We start from the raw sequence: 15,238 nt of genomic DNA, 5'->3' as shown, positions 1-15,238 counted from the left end.
TAACCATCCCAGACCTCTAATCAATCCATAGAAAGGCAAAGCAAGAATGGCTAAGGTCATAAGGAAGACAAACAAAAAACATTGTGGTTATTTTTCATTTATGTAAGGCTCATGCTAGCTTCTTTCCAGCCTGCTCATTAAGGTATGGTTTAAACAAATTATGATTTAGCATGGTGTTTGAATTCATGCAGAGGGCTTAAAGTAGAATATCTGTACAAGAATTATGTTGTTGAGTTGCTTCCAAGGAAGAATTTGGGTTTATTACTTAAGTCTTCTGTTGAGCACACTCTTATTTAGTCTCTTCTTATGAGGAGAACACTGTGTTGTCCTTTTCCAAATACAAACTCTTCCCTCTTGACCCACATCTGTCCTCTGGAGGTGAACCTGGCCTCATTAGGTTATTAATTTCAACACATAAACAGAAATTATAAAAATGCAGGCAGTGATGTGCAATTTCTAGAAAAATATGAGAAGAATAAGGAGGACAAAGAGGAAGACGAAGAAGGGCTACTTTTAAAACTCTTGAATGATCATATGTAGTATCTGGAAATGTTACTTTTGCAAGACTAAGGCAACTCTGACTTACGAACCAGCAGAGTTCAGGGAAGCAACAGGGGCTTGCTACTTGCATAGAAGTCCATGAAGCTCTCCCTACACAGGTTGGGTTACAAGGTTGTTATTTCCTACAAGGCTCCCCTTAGGCTCATAGATTTATACTCTCCAAGACTTTACTGTTTGCTGGCAATGGAGGGAAGGGTGGAAAAGCACCCTTTGTCCAGTGTCCCAATAATTAATCTTCCTTTTTTTCCTTTTTCTTCCCCTTCTCTTTTTCCTCCTTCTCTCTCTGCTCATGTTTAGTGTAATAAGCCTTGGTTTTATTGGAAAAACCACAATAAACTGGGTTCATAATACCATCCTAGCTATAAACTATTTGTGATAAACCCCAGTGTCCAAGTTCACACTAAATGCTAAACCAAAAGCAAATAAATCATACAATGACTTGCCTACTAGCTGGAAATTCAGGGAGACACATTCCCAGTACCATGGGGTTAGGAATGGCTGGCCACTAACTCCTCTTCTACCACTCTGAACATGTGGAAATGATGAAAATAAATTAGAAGATCCAGAAAAGAACCAGGGAGGAGCCACAACCAGGATTGGTCCATGCTAACATGGTTTGTTTTGTTCATATATTGTATGAACTGGGCTACTACAGCTTGCTAGTAAATAAAGATTAAAACAAGTCATGGTTTAGCATGATGATAAAGCCAGTCAACAGAACCATGTTTCTCTCAAGAAGCACTGCCAGTCATAGCGAGTGATACGAGATATGAGAACAATGTTCCCACTGAAGATAAAGCAAGTTCATAGCTTTACCCCTGCATTCAAAAGTCTGCAGAGAAGCATGACTTACACTTTGCCTACTTAAATAAATACATAAATGAACAAGTTATTCAACAATCAGGGAACATTTTCAATGGACATTTGAAGCAGCATCTGTAGGCCAGTGGACCACAAGGGTGTTTTACAATCTGAATTATTCCTTTCTGAATCAAGTTACTGCCCCCTTCTTAGTGGGATGGAAGAATGCCAGTTTGATTGTCAGAGTTAGGCCACAAAACATTTTCATCCAGGCTTATTTATTTTGGCAATCTTTCATAAGCAACCATGATTTAGCCATGTGCCAACTTAAAAAGGAAAAAGTTGCATCCTCTTAACTGAAATCTCAGTTCAGATTTCATAGGAGGAAGGATGTGGACAAGTTTGTCAAATAAATCCCTGTCTCCAATGACACACAACACAAGCATAATAGAGCTTTGGAACTGCATGGCTCCATGTGCCAAAAATACAGGTCTCATGGACCCTCTTGACTCTTTTGCCAAGAAACAGATCTAGCTGGGCAGAACAGTTTCAGCCAAGACCACATGGTAATAGTTCTTTTAGTATAGGTGAGAGAGCTTTGAACTCCTGGCCTGGCAAGGCAGATTATGACCATAAGGCAAGCCAATTAAATCAATGATTCCCTTTGATATGCCAGAGATATCAGAGCATGCTTTTAAAAAAAGCTCAACAGTATACACATAAAAAGCCCTCTAGCTACTAAACACAGTTACCAAAGTAAATGTACTCAAGCATCCAATGGGTTGTCAAAATTAAGAAAAGGTAGGGAGACAGTTTCCCAGCTTTTCTCATCACATCCTTCCTGCAGAAGTCAGATGATCTGAGGGGAGATTAATTTAATTTATTTGATCCATGATACAGGGATAGTTCACCTTCTACTGGCTGCAATAAAGAAAATCAGCATGTAGGCATCTGTAACAAGCCACAATGACATCAAAATGTCATGCATGTCATGGTGTCATTGTGCAAATTATGCATTTATGTGCTGGCATCATGACATTTGACACAAGTACTTAAGTCACATCATTTGTGGGATGACATCACCATTTCCCTCCCTTTTCCCCTTGTAAATATCCATGCATGTTGGGATTTGGGTACAGTTTTAACCATCCTCTCCCCTATTTAATCTGAATGGGCATCAGTAAGAGATTTCTCTCTTACCCAGGGTTAAGAAGTTGAGTCAAGCTTAATAACTCTGTAAAGCAGCCTTTCAATAAATCTTCTCTTTGTGATATTTGTGAGTTGAAGAGACCTTCAACAAGGTGCTCTATCACCACCACTCCACTTCTATATCTACCAATATCCCTTTCTTGGTGTTTTTCTTTCTTTTCCATTCTTAAATAGCAGCAATTGTTTCTGTTCTTTCAGTCTTTTAAAGGAATGTGATGCGCAGTGTTTCCTGACACAGTCAGGATATTCATTTACTCAGAAGGCTCCTAAGAGTCCGGCAGTCTGGCTTTCATGATACCACTGTTTGCATGATACATAAAATATAAGAACATCACAGGCCACAGTACCTTTCATTTGGTAGGCTACAAGTTTAAGATCATCTCCTAAAATTGTCAGTTCCAAACTTAAGCTCAATGAGGAGGCTTTCCTCAGTTGTGTTAGTCAGATTTTTCATTCTGCCTATCACTCTGCTGTCCTTCAACTGGAATCAGATCAAACAAAAGACCCTGTTCTGCCCAAATGAGGATAATTCAGCACACCCTCTTTTCACATTTAAGCTTAGTTCATTCCTGGGGTACAAAATAGGCACCTGACAGCCACAGACTAATATACTGGTGTAGGCTTTCATAACTGGTATCTGTTGGGCAGTATTGGGCTTCAAAGTTTAGTAACTATGGTCTAGACACCAGATTTGTCTGGAATCTGGCAAAACAGCAGGAAATTTGTTGTCTAGACCATGGTCACTAAAACCTGAAGCCCAATGTTGCCCAACTGTCACAGGCTAATTAAGCAGGTTGCATATGGTATACAGCTGATCCCAAGAAACAAAAAAAGATTAGAGTAATTCAGATGAAATGGATGCAGAAGTGTCTGGGGAGGGAGCAGGGAAGGGGAATCTGGCTGATGAAAGCAGCATCAAAACGTCGCGATGCAAGCCACTCCCCTTTTCTGCCTGTGCTGTAATGTCATATGAATGTTCCAAAGGGGTGGATCTTGTGCTGCAATTGTGCTGCTGACATTCTGATGAAAGGAGTGGGAACCTGAAGGCACCACTGAATGGCTGTCACTCTACCTGCCTGCCCCCTCCATCCATTCTAGCTTCTGCTGCCTGAAGCAGTGCTGTCATTCTAAAGAAGGGACTTGCATCACCAGTGGTTGAAATAAAATGTCTGCCTTGTTTTCCTATGAGTCTTCATTCATTTTGGTGACAGAGAATATGATTTTGAAGTTTTCTTCAAAGGAGAAGAGAATTTCAGAGCAATTTTCATGTACTTCTTTAGTCACAAAGTAGCCAAATAGCTGTATCTTTCATTGCTGGAGAGATGATTGTGCAGAGTGCAACCTTCCACGCCTCAATTAAATCCCAAGAGAAGAATCAGAAGCAAAGCACCCCTGGGACTTTCTCAGTACTGTTGTTAACTACAATCCCATCCTTCAGAAGTGGAAGAATTTCTCCTTGTAGTGAAATTTTGAGAAATCATCTGCTCAATTTTTCTGTTCACATATTTGGCAATAAAATTCAAAGGTCAGTGAATTAGAAGACTATGTGTGTGTGTGTATTCCAGTGTAGGAATGGGATACTGGAATACACTAGAAAATGTCATGGAGAATAACAAGGCTAAGATGGTGTGGGACTTCCAGATCTAGACGGACAGGCAGGTACTGGCCAATCAGTCAGACATTGAGGTGGTAGACAAGGACCAGAAGACAGCAGTGGTGATAGATATAGCCGTACCAAGTGACAGCAACATCAGGAAGAATGAGTATCAGAAGCTGGAGAACTGCCAGGCCTGAAGGAGGAACTAGAGAGGATGTGGAAAGTAAAGGCCAAAGTGGTCCCAGTGGTGGTAGGAGCACTCGGGGCTGTGACTCCTAAGCTGGGAGAGTGGCTCCCACAGATCCCAGGAACAACATCAGAGCTCTCTGTCCAGAAAAGTGCAGTGCTAGGAGCAGCTAAGATACTGCGCAGAACCCTCAAACTTCCAGGCCTCTGGTAGAGGACCCCTGATTGAGGAAGACACGTAGCACCCATAGGGGTAAGAGGGTTTTGGTTTTTTTTAATGGTGTTCTTTTCCTGACTTGCTGTTCTAGTTGTTTTTTTCTTGCTTTTCATTAGTTTTTCCTGTATTTTGTGTTTGCCTTATTTACCACCTTGAATAACATGAGGAAAGGTAGCAGGTAATTAAATGAAGTACTGTAATGAGCTACTACTCTAGAATATTAGAAATTCTAGAAGAAAGTGACTATGCACAGAAAATCTTATTTCTTTTTTATTGAGATAAATTGTACCCTCTGCCTACCTGGCACCTGGTACAATGTATAATAAAAATATCAATTGAAGCTTAAAAAGCTCAAGTGCAAAAAAAAAAATTTTTTTTAAACCCTGAGAGCAGCATTAAAATAAAAAGAAATAAAACATCATCTAGGAATGAAAGCCCATCAGAGCAGAACACTTTTTCCTGTTCATCCAAAACTGAGGAAGAAACTATTTTGAGTTTGTAGAACTATATGGTAGTCCTTCAGGTTCAAAGAGGACATGCCATTGTGCAGTTCATCTGTGGACACAGAGGTGGCTCTGCAGTCCCAGTCTGGAAGCGCAGAGTCTAGCACAATGGGGGCACTGGAAGTCCATTGTTGTAGTAACTGTGGATGTTCTTCTGTGAAGGTACTCATGGTTTTCAATCAGTTTTTGGCGGCACCTGTCTTCAAAGCCATGGAGGCTTCATAGCACAGGGCTCACCAGTGGGTTCTGTCAGCAGCCGCAGCTTCTAGTTCCCTTGGCTGGATGTCACTGTGATGGTAGGGTTTCTTTCACAGTGTCTTTGTAGCACTTGCATGTTTGACCTCGAGGTCTCTTCCCAGACTCCAGTATACTATAGAGCAACTGGTAAGGTATACCGTGGTCATCCATTCTGATGATGTGTCCCACCCACCACATCTGGGCTCTGATAATCAGGGACTCAATGCTGGTGGACTCCACATGATCCAAGACCTCCAGGTTGGAGACACGGTCTTGCCAATGAATGCTGAGAATGGAGCAGAGAGCACGAATGTGAAATTTCTCCAGCTGTTTGATGTGCCTTCAGTACAGAGTCCAGGACTTGCATCTATATAGGAGAGAAGGGATAACCACAGCTCTGTAGACTTTCAGCTTTGTGGAGATACAGATCTTGTGTTGATTGAGCACTCTAGTATGCACCCACCCTGGTACCTGGCTGGCCTTGCTGATCCTGGAGTCAATTTCTTTGTCCAAAGACCCATCACTCGAGATGATGCTTCCCAAGTATTTGAAGCTGTTTACATTTGACAGCTGGGTGTCATCAAAGTGATTGTTGGTTCTATAGGGTTGGTATTTAGTACAGGCTGGTAAAGTACTTCAGTCTTGTTCAGGCTGATAGTCAGGCCGGAGAACATAGCAGCATCTGAGAATTTGTTCAGCATCAACTGTAGATCACTGTCTTTGTGCACCAGGAGTGCACAGTCATCACCAAAGAGGGTTTCTTGGATAACTGTATAGAGGCACTTTGTCCGTGCATTCAAGTGGCAAAAGTCAAAGAGAGAGCCATCCAACTGGTACCTAATGTACACTCCCTCCTTCAGACCCTGGACAGCGCATGACAACATGCAAGCAAAGAATAGACTGAATAGGACTGGGACTAGCACACAACCCTGTTATTTGGGGAATAAAAGATCAAGATTTGGCCCTGTCCTCACTTGTAGTTGAACATGAGAAAATCATCCCCAATCGTTCCCCAATCTTCCCCCTTCATTGCACAATGTTGGCCTCATTTCATCCCTGTCACATGAAATGTCTTGAATCATCACTGAGAGGGATAAAAGTGGTATTTTGCCCCTATCCCACTACAATCTGTAACCCTTCATTACCCCTTATCTGTGAGATCAGATTAGATTACCCGTTGTGGAGACAACTAGTGGTACCTTGCAGGAGTTGGGAGGCATGGGGATGTAGCAGCACCTGCAGGAATCAGTGCAACAGTCTCCATCTCTTTTGTGCATGCTTGTGACATCACAGTGCGCATACAAAGGTGGCAAGGCTTGCAATGCTGCTGCCTTAATCACCTGTGCCTCACCTCCCTAAGAACAGTGCATGTTGCCTCCCTTCTGGTCACTAGCCTCTCTTCAGTGCAGACATTTCTCTCTGTGATGGAATGGAATTATGAAGGCCAGGCTCAGGGAGATAAACATTTTCTTAGCTCCCCAGAAGAGCGTGGGAGGAACAAGAGGATGAGACTGGCACCTCCCTGAGGAATTCACACTGTTGTGGCTGTCTGTCTTTGGGAGCTGGGGTTTCAGTCTGGGAAGATTCTTGCTAGAGGTTGTAGCTAATAAACATAACTGGACTGAATTTGCATTGTCCCTTGGAGTCCCTTGGGCTAGGCCTGACACTCTCCCAGCATTTGTTCTTTCCAGCAGCACTTTCTTTCATGAGTTCCTCTCATAACTGCCACTTCCCCAGCTTCCCTATTCTTTGCACCAACTTCTCTCCAGACTTCTAACTTGGGAGAGAAGACAGAAGAGATTCACTATTTTATGGGGAGGAAGAGATGACGTATCCGTGCAATTCTTGAGTGGGAGGCACTGTCCTAAGAGAGTAGGTCTCTGAGTTAGGAACCTCCTGGGCTCATGGCTGCTGTTAGGTGGGCAAGGAAGTCATTGACAGGATGGTTTTTGCCCAGCTCTGGCTGGTGCACCAGTTGCTGCTCTACCTAGAGTGTGAGATCATGTTGCCATAACCACATGGTTGTTACCCCTGCATCCTACATGGGATGATCTTTGAAGACCTTTCAGATACTAAAATTGGTACAAAATCCTACATCCTGATTATTGATGGCCAGGAGCACCATACTTCAGCTGTCCTTCAGGCCCCACGCTGATTGCCAGTAGGTTTCCAGGTGCAATTCCAAGTGCTGGTTTTGACCTATAAAACCATATATGGCTTGGCCCCTAGGTAGCTGTAGGACTACCTCCTCTTACCAGAATTGGCCAGCCCAGTATACTGTTCCCAAGAAAAACTCTTGATTGCATCCCATTTCCAGGATGTGAGGAGAGTAGAGGCTAAGAGACGCTGTTTTCTGTGGCAGCCCTGGTGCTATGGACTGGCCAAAGCAGCTCAGAATGTTAAAAGAAGACCGTCCCCATTCTTCCCCATGCCCTGATTTATGGATGTTGGCCCCACTGGCTCAAAGGGGCCAGTGGCAATCCAGAGGACAAAACTAATGACCTTACCTAGAATTAATAGCACATTCTCAAACCAGGACACAACATAATGGATTTGGAACAGACACAGTTAAGACAAAAAAGGGATTGGCAACCAAGGTGGCCCATGTCATGTTGGCATTGGTTTTGGGCTGACTCAATAATGGCTGAATAGCACTTTGATTCACTATTGGGGGTGGAAGAAAGTTTCTTAAGTTGCAGTTCTAGGCATCTTTACTCATAGAGACTTAATTCCAAGAAAACATGGATCAAGTCTGGCTGTTACCGATTACCTTTCAAATTTCAAGAGAATGGAAATACGATGGGAGTATGGAAACTGCTTTGTTTTCTTGAGATTTGAAATTACTATTTATGAAACATAATATCCTTAAGAATAAGCCACATTGATTCTAATACCTAGAGGCAGGGAGAAAGGGTAGTGAGCACAACTGTGTCTAAAAAGCCATTTAGAAAATTGGGAGTGTTTAAAAGTTTTCCCTAACAACACTTTTGTCATAGGCTATAATTTCAGTCTTTGAACAGGATTTTCATGAAGCCTCCTCATTTTCCCCCTTTAGGATAAATTTGTTTTATTCATTAGAAATAGCTTTCAGCCGTTCAGTAAACTGCTATTGTATGGCCTTCTTGCACAAAGAGGACCCTTCTTGTTCCCTTTATAAACCCCAACCTGCTTTCCTTTCTCAGCTGTTTGTTGTACCTTGGCAGTCTCGAAATGAAAGTTGAAAGTTGTTGCATATGGTTTTTTTTCCCCAGCCCAGATGTGCTTAACTTGTGCATTCATGCACACACCTTCAATCACACACATTAATATTTAAAACATGCCTATTCTAACTTTCTGCGGCTCCAGGCAGCACACAAAATCCGAACATTAATACAAATTAAAAGAATACCTTTTAGAACTTCAAGAGAAATAATAGCGTGGTGACCCTCTGCAAAGTCTACAATGTCCTGTTGTAGACAACTGTACAGGCTAGGATCGCTTAATGATGGTTAGTCAGATAAACCACAAATGAGTGGGTTCCCAATTGTGCTAAGCCATAGACCATGGCCTATCAACCACAGTGGATTGACATTATTTGTTAAGTTCATACTAAAGAAACCATCTTATCTCTTAGCCTGACATTCATGGGCATTTACAGGAGCTGTTTTGACCAGAATGCCAAAAGCCATGTTGGGCCATAAGCTTCACCCCTTTCGTATATGTGTGCATTGTCCCAATGCATGTACAGAAGGAGCAAGACTGCTTCGCAATGCTACTTTCCTCATTCTGCCCACCCCTACCCCCTCGACACCTGCTGCTGCTTGCACGTGACGCCAGTGTGATAAGCTAAAGGTGCTTAGGGCTGCTTCCAACTTAAGGAATTGTGCTTTACTCTGAATAAACCAGCCTCTGAAACCAACATTTGATGCTGGCTTACTTTAACTTTGATTAGAAGTAGACACGTCAAATTTTCACTACTTTACCTATAAAGTTGTTCCTCCCCTCTCCCCATCTTTAAAAAAAAAACTGCCATGCCACTCTCATTTGAAGACTTTTTCACTTTTGAACAGTTTATTCTCTCGAACTAAGTATCAAACATATTTTGATACCATTTTGAGCCAGAAGTACAAATACAGATGAGTGAGAGGAAACAGGAGGCTCAAAATGGTACATACTGTATAGTCCACCTTCCCTTAAGGTCTCAGGTTAGAGAGATGCGGGTGTTGCATTACATCATGTCCTCATGTCTGAGGTTTTACATGACTTCCCCCCCCCCTTCTTTTGGAGGGAGGGGAAATTTTTCTATTTTTAAACAATGTTTATCCTGTGTGGTGTTTATAGTCACTTCCTGGTGGTCAATAATAACCGGAAACAGGAGACGTTGATTCTGTTGTTACTTATAAGGATCATATGCCAGAAATTACTAGACCTGCTCTGTCCCGTTTTCTCAATCATTTTATTACCTGTCAACACTTCTTCCCCCCAAAAAAAGAAGTAGAAAATGTTGACATACAGTAAATTTAAAGGTAGATTCCTAATTTTATTTATTGAATTTACTGGATTTGTGATGCTGCATAATTGTCAAACAACACAAGGCAGCATATAGGGCAAGTTAAAACTGCAATACAATTGCACAAGAAGTGCCAAATAACAAACAACTGTCCAGGGAATACAAACATTGCAACAAGCATAGCATACTAGTAAGTTCACCCGAAACCCACGGCCTGCTGGAACAGCCAGGTTTTATGAGTTTCCTGAAGGAGAGACCTCAGGAGGAATGCTGGTACAGAGGGTAGGAGAGTGACAAAGAAGACACACTTCTACGGTTCCATATATGACCTTCCTTCAGTGAGGGGATCACGCTGGATCTTACGGGATGGCAGAAACAATTAGTGAGAGGTGGTCCCACAAATAACCACTTTCTAAGCCATAAAAATCTTTAAAGATGGCTACCAATGCCTTGAATGGCACCCAGAAGCCAACTGGAAACCCCCACAGCTTACACAGTAATGGTGTCACATGGGTGTTCTGAAATTGTCAGGTTCAGCCCAAGAACAACAGCGAGACAGTCCAGAATCAGTTCAACTCCTTTATTAGCTTACACCTAATAGACAGAATCTCGCCAGACTAATTCTAATCCCCAACAACAGCAACTATAACCATGATGTCCTTAAGAAGGGGTCAGTCTCCTTCTCTTGACTTTCCCACACTCTGGCTGGGGGCTGAAGAGGTGCTTTCCCTGGAACCTCTCCTCCCCCTACCAGCAACCTTGAAGCTCCATTCCAGAATCCTCCCCGCTCATGTCTTCCATCACAGAAATACACCCATAATTACTTACATTGCGGCATTCATTCTGGACCAGCTGTAGCTTCTGAGTGATCTTCAAGAGCAGCTTCATTGCAATAGTCCAATGAGAGGTGACTAAATTATGAGTGACAATGAGAAGGGTCTCCCAATCCAAGAAAGGGTGTGGTTGGCACAGGAGATGATAATCTCTGGAATACAATGTAATCAATTATAGATCTGGAAATGTCTATAGGACTGCTGAAATGCTGGATGATTGGAGGACAACAAATATTGTCCCTATCTTATAAAAGGGGGAAAAGGAAAATCCAAAAAAATACAGTAGTCAATCTGATACCAATATCTGGGAAGATTCTAGGGCAGATTCTAAAATTTTGATTTCTATGTATCCTAAACAAATGAAATCAGTGTGGATTTGTCAAGAAAAAATCTTGCCAGACTCATTCTTTGATCCTTTAGTAGACTATGGGAATGCTGTAAACATAATATGCTTTGACTTCACAAAGCATTTGACAAAGTATTCCATTACATGCTGATTAGCAAGCTAATTATCTATGGGCTGCATAGTATTACAATTAAGTAAATGCATAGCTGGTTTGAAAATCATACTCAAAGAGTGTTCATCAATGGGTCTTCATCAAATTGGCAAGTGCTATCACCTAGGGGTGACACTAAATTCAGTCCTGGGACCTCTATACTTCAATGTGTTCATTAATGTTTGGATGAAAAGGTGAAATGGAGGTGTAACAAATTTTCAGTTGGTACAACACTGAGTGGGATTGCTAATACCCTGGAAAACAGAAATAAAATTCACATTAATGGGTTGGAGAAATTAATGAAAACATAACAGAGGCAAATGCCAAGTTCTTCACTTAAGGAAGAAAAGTCAAGCACACAAATATATGATGGGGATACCTAGCCTGGTAATACTATTTGCAAACAAGATCTTGGAATGGTAGTTGATTGCAAACTGAATATGAGCCAGCAGTATGATGCTGATGGAAAGAAGGTAAATGTAATTTTATTATTCAACTGAATTAGCCAGCAGTATGATGTGGCTGCATCAACAAAAGCATGACATCTGAATCAAGGGAAATAATCATTTCATTCTGTTCTATTTTGGCCAAATCCCATTTCAAGTGCTGTGTCCAGTTCTGAGCACCACACTTTAAAAAGGATTCTGAGAAATTGGAACAAGTGCAAAGAAGGCAACAAAGATAATCAAGGGACTAGAAATTAAGCCCTATGCAGAAATATTGAAGGAACTGGGAACATTTGGCCTTGGGAAAAAAATAACAGGGGGGTGGGGCTGGAATGTGGTAGTACTCTTCAAATACCTGAAAGGATGTCACATAGAAGGTCAAAGCCTGTTCTTTCTTGTTCCGTAGTACAGGACATAAAGTAATGGATTTAAGGTACAAGAAGGTAGATTCCAGCTGAATGTTAGAAAAATATGTCCTAACTGGATGAACAGTTCAACAGTGGAAATCGTTACTCAGAGTCATGGTGGGCTCCCCTTCACAGAAGTGTTCAAGTAGATGCTAGACAGCCAACTGGTCGGAATGCTTTAATTTGGATTCTACCCTGAGCAAGAGGTTGGCCTCAATAGCTCTTTCCAGCTTGGAGATTCTATGATTCTATTGGATTATTTATATCTTAACACCGTATTTGTAAGGGATCCAGTTAAACTTGGTTACAAGAAGATTGTAGAAATGCAATAAGCAAGCAAGTAAATGCATTTATTTTGAAAATGCAAAAGACTGTAGAGGCTACAAGAAAGGCAATGTAGAGGAGAATAGACTGTATGAAGCAGAAGGATCAAGAAAAGGTAGAATAAGACTTAATGTGAGCGATTGTTCCTAGTATAAAAAATCATCTTGACCTGTTTAAATTCTATGTCTAAGGTCACACATCACACTAAACTAGGATTTGTTGGATAATCCACATCACCTGAGTTCACATAACACTTTTGATCAAAACCAGTAAGCCATATGATTTAGTACTCTGTGGGTGTGTGTGTGTGTGTGTGTGTGTGTGTGTGAGATGAAGAAAGTTTGTGATGAGGAGTAAGGTTTAATATGGAGAAGGATAAATTAACTGTAAGCATCATTTAGTTCTGGCACTTGGAACAAATTCCTGGACTTACAATTCTTCAAGTCAAAGTGTACACCTTTACACAAATTTGTTGTTGTTGTTTAACTCAGATTTCAAGTCTTACAAATGGGAGTTTTTATTCAACTCTGACTGTATGATAGTTGAAAAGCTGACATAATGGTTGCTCATTCCTTGAATCCTTGGCTTCTTAAAAAACAAAAAACAAAAATAATCAAAGATCAGAAACAAAGCTAATTTCTCAGCTTTATCATCTCATTGATTTTAAAATCAGTAACCTCTATGCATTATATAATCCCCTGCAAAATTTCACAATTGGAATCTGGGATTCAAAGGGAATTAACTAGAGGGGGAAACATTATATCTGGATGACCAAGGAAACCCCCTACTTAATCATTCATAAATCCAAAACTTGATTCAAAATGATATAGTAAAGCTTGCAACCTCCCACATGATGTCACATTTTCTATTTGAGTGAATGAGGTAACAAGGCTTCTGACTCCAGAAGGTAGTTTAGTATGAGAACAGAGCAAGGAATTGTCCTGTAAAACAAAACAAACCCAGGTTTAGCTCAGATTTGAGTTCAAATCCATAAAGATACCACTGAAATCTTGACCGAGTCAATAAAAAGCAAACTTAAAAAAAGTCACGTTCTAGGAGATGGAGAGCTACCAGTATGCTAAAAGCAAGTTATCATAGATGTGCTAACATGATAGACTAATTAGGTGAATGGAAACAAAATTGGACTATTTCCCCCCCAGAGTATTGGGGTTGACAATTTACTAGTAATCCTATGGATTAGCTGGTTGAGCGGTGACCCAGCAGTCACATAAGCCTTTGCATGTATGATCAAGTTCCTTGGTGAGTCACCCCCTTTAATTTAACCCATGGAGCAAGGACATAAATAATTTAGTTTGACCTAGGGGACTTTTAAACTACATTCAAGAGAGAACTGCTAAAGGAATTGGGTATGTTTAAGCCTAAAGAAGAGAAGGCTGAGGTATGGTATCAGTATTCAGATACCTGGAGGGCTATTACATGGAAGATGTGGATTTATTCTCTAAGGCTCCAGAGGAGTGTCTCCCCAGTGCTGGCCGGGGAATTCTGGGAGCTGAAGTCCACACATCTTCAAGTTCCCAAGGTTGAGAAACACTGCTCCAGAGGGTAGGACAAAATCCAATGGGTGAAAGCTTTCCAAAATGGATCCTTGACCAAGGCTTTGGATAAGGTCAGCAAAAATGCAAAAATCACATCATAGTTCCAGAAACATTAAGCCTTGGTTTCTATATTACACGTTTTGGTTTGTTTGACCATAGTTTATTGAAGAAACCACAACTGACTGGTTTCGCACAATCCGCTGTCATTCATAACTCACAGGGCTGGATGAACAAAAACCAAAGAAACCATAATTGCTTAAGATGAGCGTGGGTGGACTTTTAAGAAGAAGATTGACCTCAGTGAGGGTTAGAAATAAATACAATAATGTTGATATTTGAGCCAGGTAGCCAAAAAGTAGTCCTTCCTATCTATCTATCTAGATCATAAATGATAGCAGGGTCCACAAGCATTGATAGGTAGCAAGCGACCTTGCCCCCACATTTAGAAATATGACATGCACATTCATGCAACTTCAAGTAAAGTTTGGCATGGGGTAGTTTCATTTGAAAGCAAGATTAAAAAATGGGTATACATGAGGCCAATTTGTACCACTATTCTGGATGTAAAGGCTACTTAATTTTGGAGGCCTGGCTGGGAGCACTGGTGTGGCTAAGACTGCCCAGTTGACTGAAGAGAATAAACTGAACTTGTCTACATAACTTGGTTTGGACCCAAATCCTGGTTTCTTATGACAAGCAGTTAATGCTCCATTCACACAGTGTCAGAAGGAGAAGCCTCATTCTCACACAAAATGCCCATAGAATAATCCTAGATCAGGAGCAGGCTCAAAGAAACCCAAATGACCTACAAATTTGGCCCTAAAAAGCTCTCTTATTGGGCCAGTCCAGATGCAATTTCTGCTTTAAAACACAAAGGCCCTTCCAAATGGAAAGTTAGAGAACAGAAGAAGCAAGGAGGCATTCTCAGATTCCAAATGCGCTCTCTTTCCCAAACTTTTTTATTCGCCTGATGGCCTTGGGCTTTTTCCTGCTGTAGCTTTCAAATCCATTGTCAAACAGCTCAGCGCAGCTCCACGTAGAATCCTTTGGGGGTTAAAAGAAAGGTAGCTTGTGAACTCTGTTCTCCTTCAAAACTAATGGACTCCCTTTTTTCCAATCCCTTCTTTCTGTTTCACCTCCTCTCTGTGTCTTTCCTGCACACAAACACAGCACGTACATACACATACACACGCGCACACACTCCTTCTCCCCAACAGCCCCCTTTGTCCACTTTTATGAATTGAAACATGCGCTCCCAATGTGCACACACGGGGAATCCAGCCCATTAATTAAAGGACTTGTCAACCCCAATCGTGAATTCTTACAGGGTAGGAAATCTCTCCCCTTTTAAGTGCAAAACCATAACATTACCATT

Source organism: Python bivittatus, unplaced genomic scaffold (assembly GCF_059951505.1).
Source record: "Python bivittatus isolate LINGU-HERP-01145 unplaced genomic scaffold, Pbiv_v1 ctg000330_np1212, whole genome shotgun sequence".
Lineage (NCBI taxonomy): Eukaryota > Metazoa > Chordata > Lepidosauria > Squamata > Pythonidae > Python > Python bivittatus.
The sequence above is the reverse complement of the archived record's forward strand: the minus strand, read 5'-3'. Positions refer to the sequence as shown.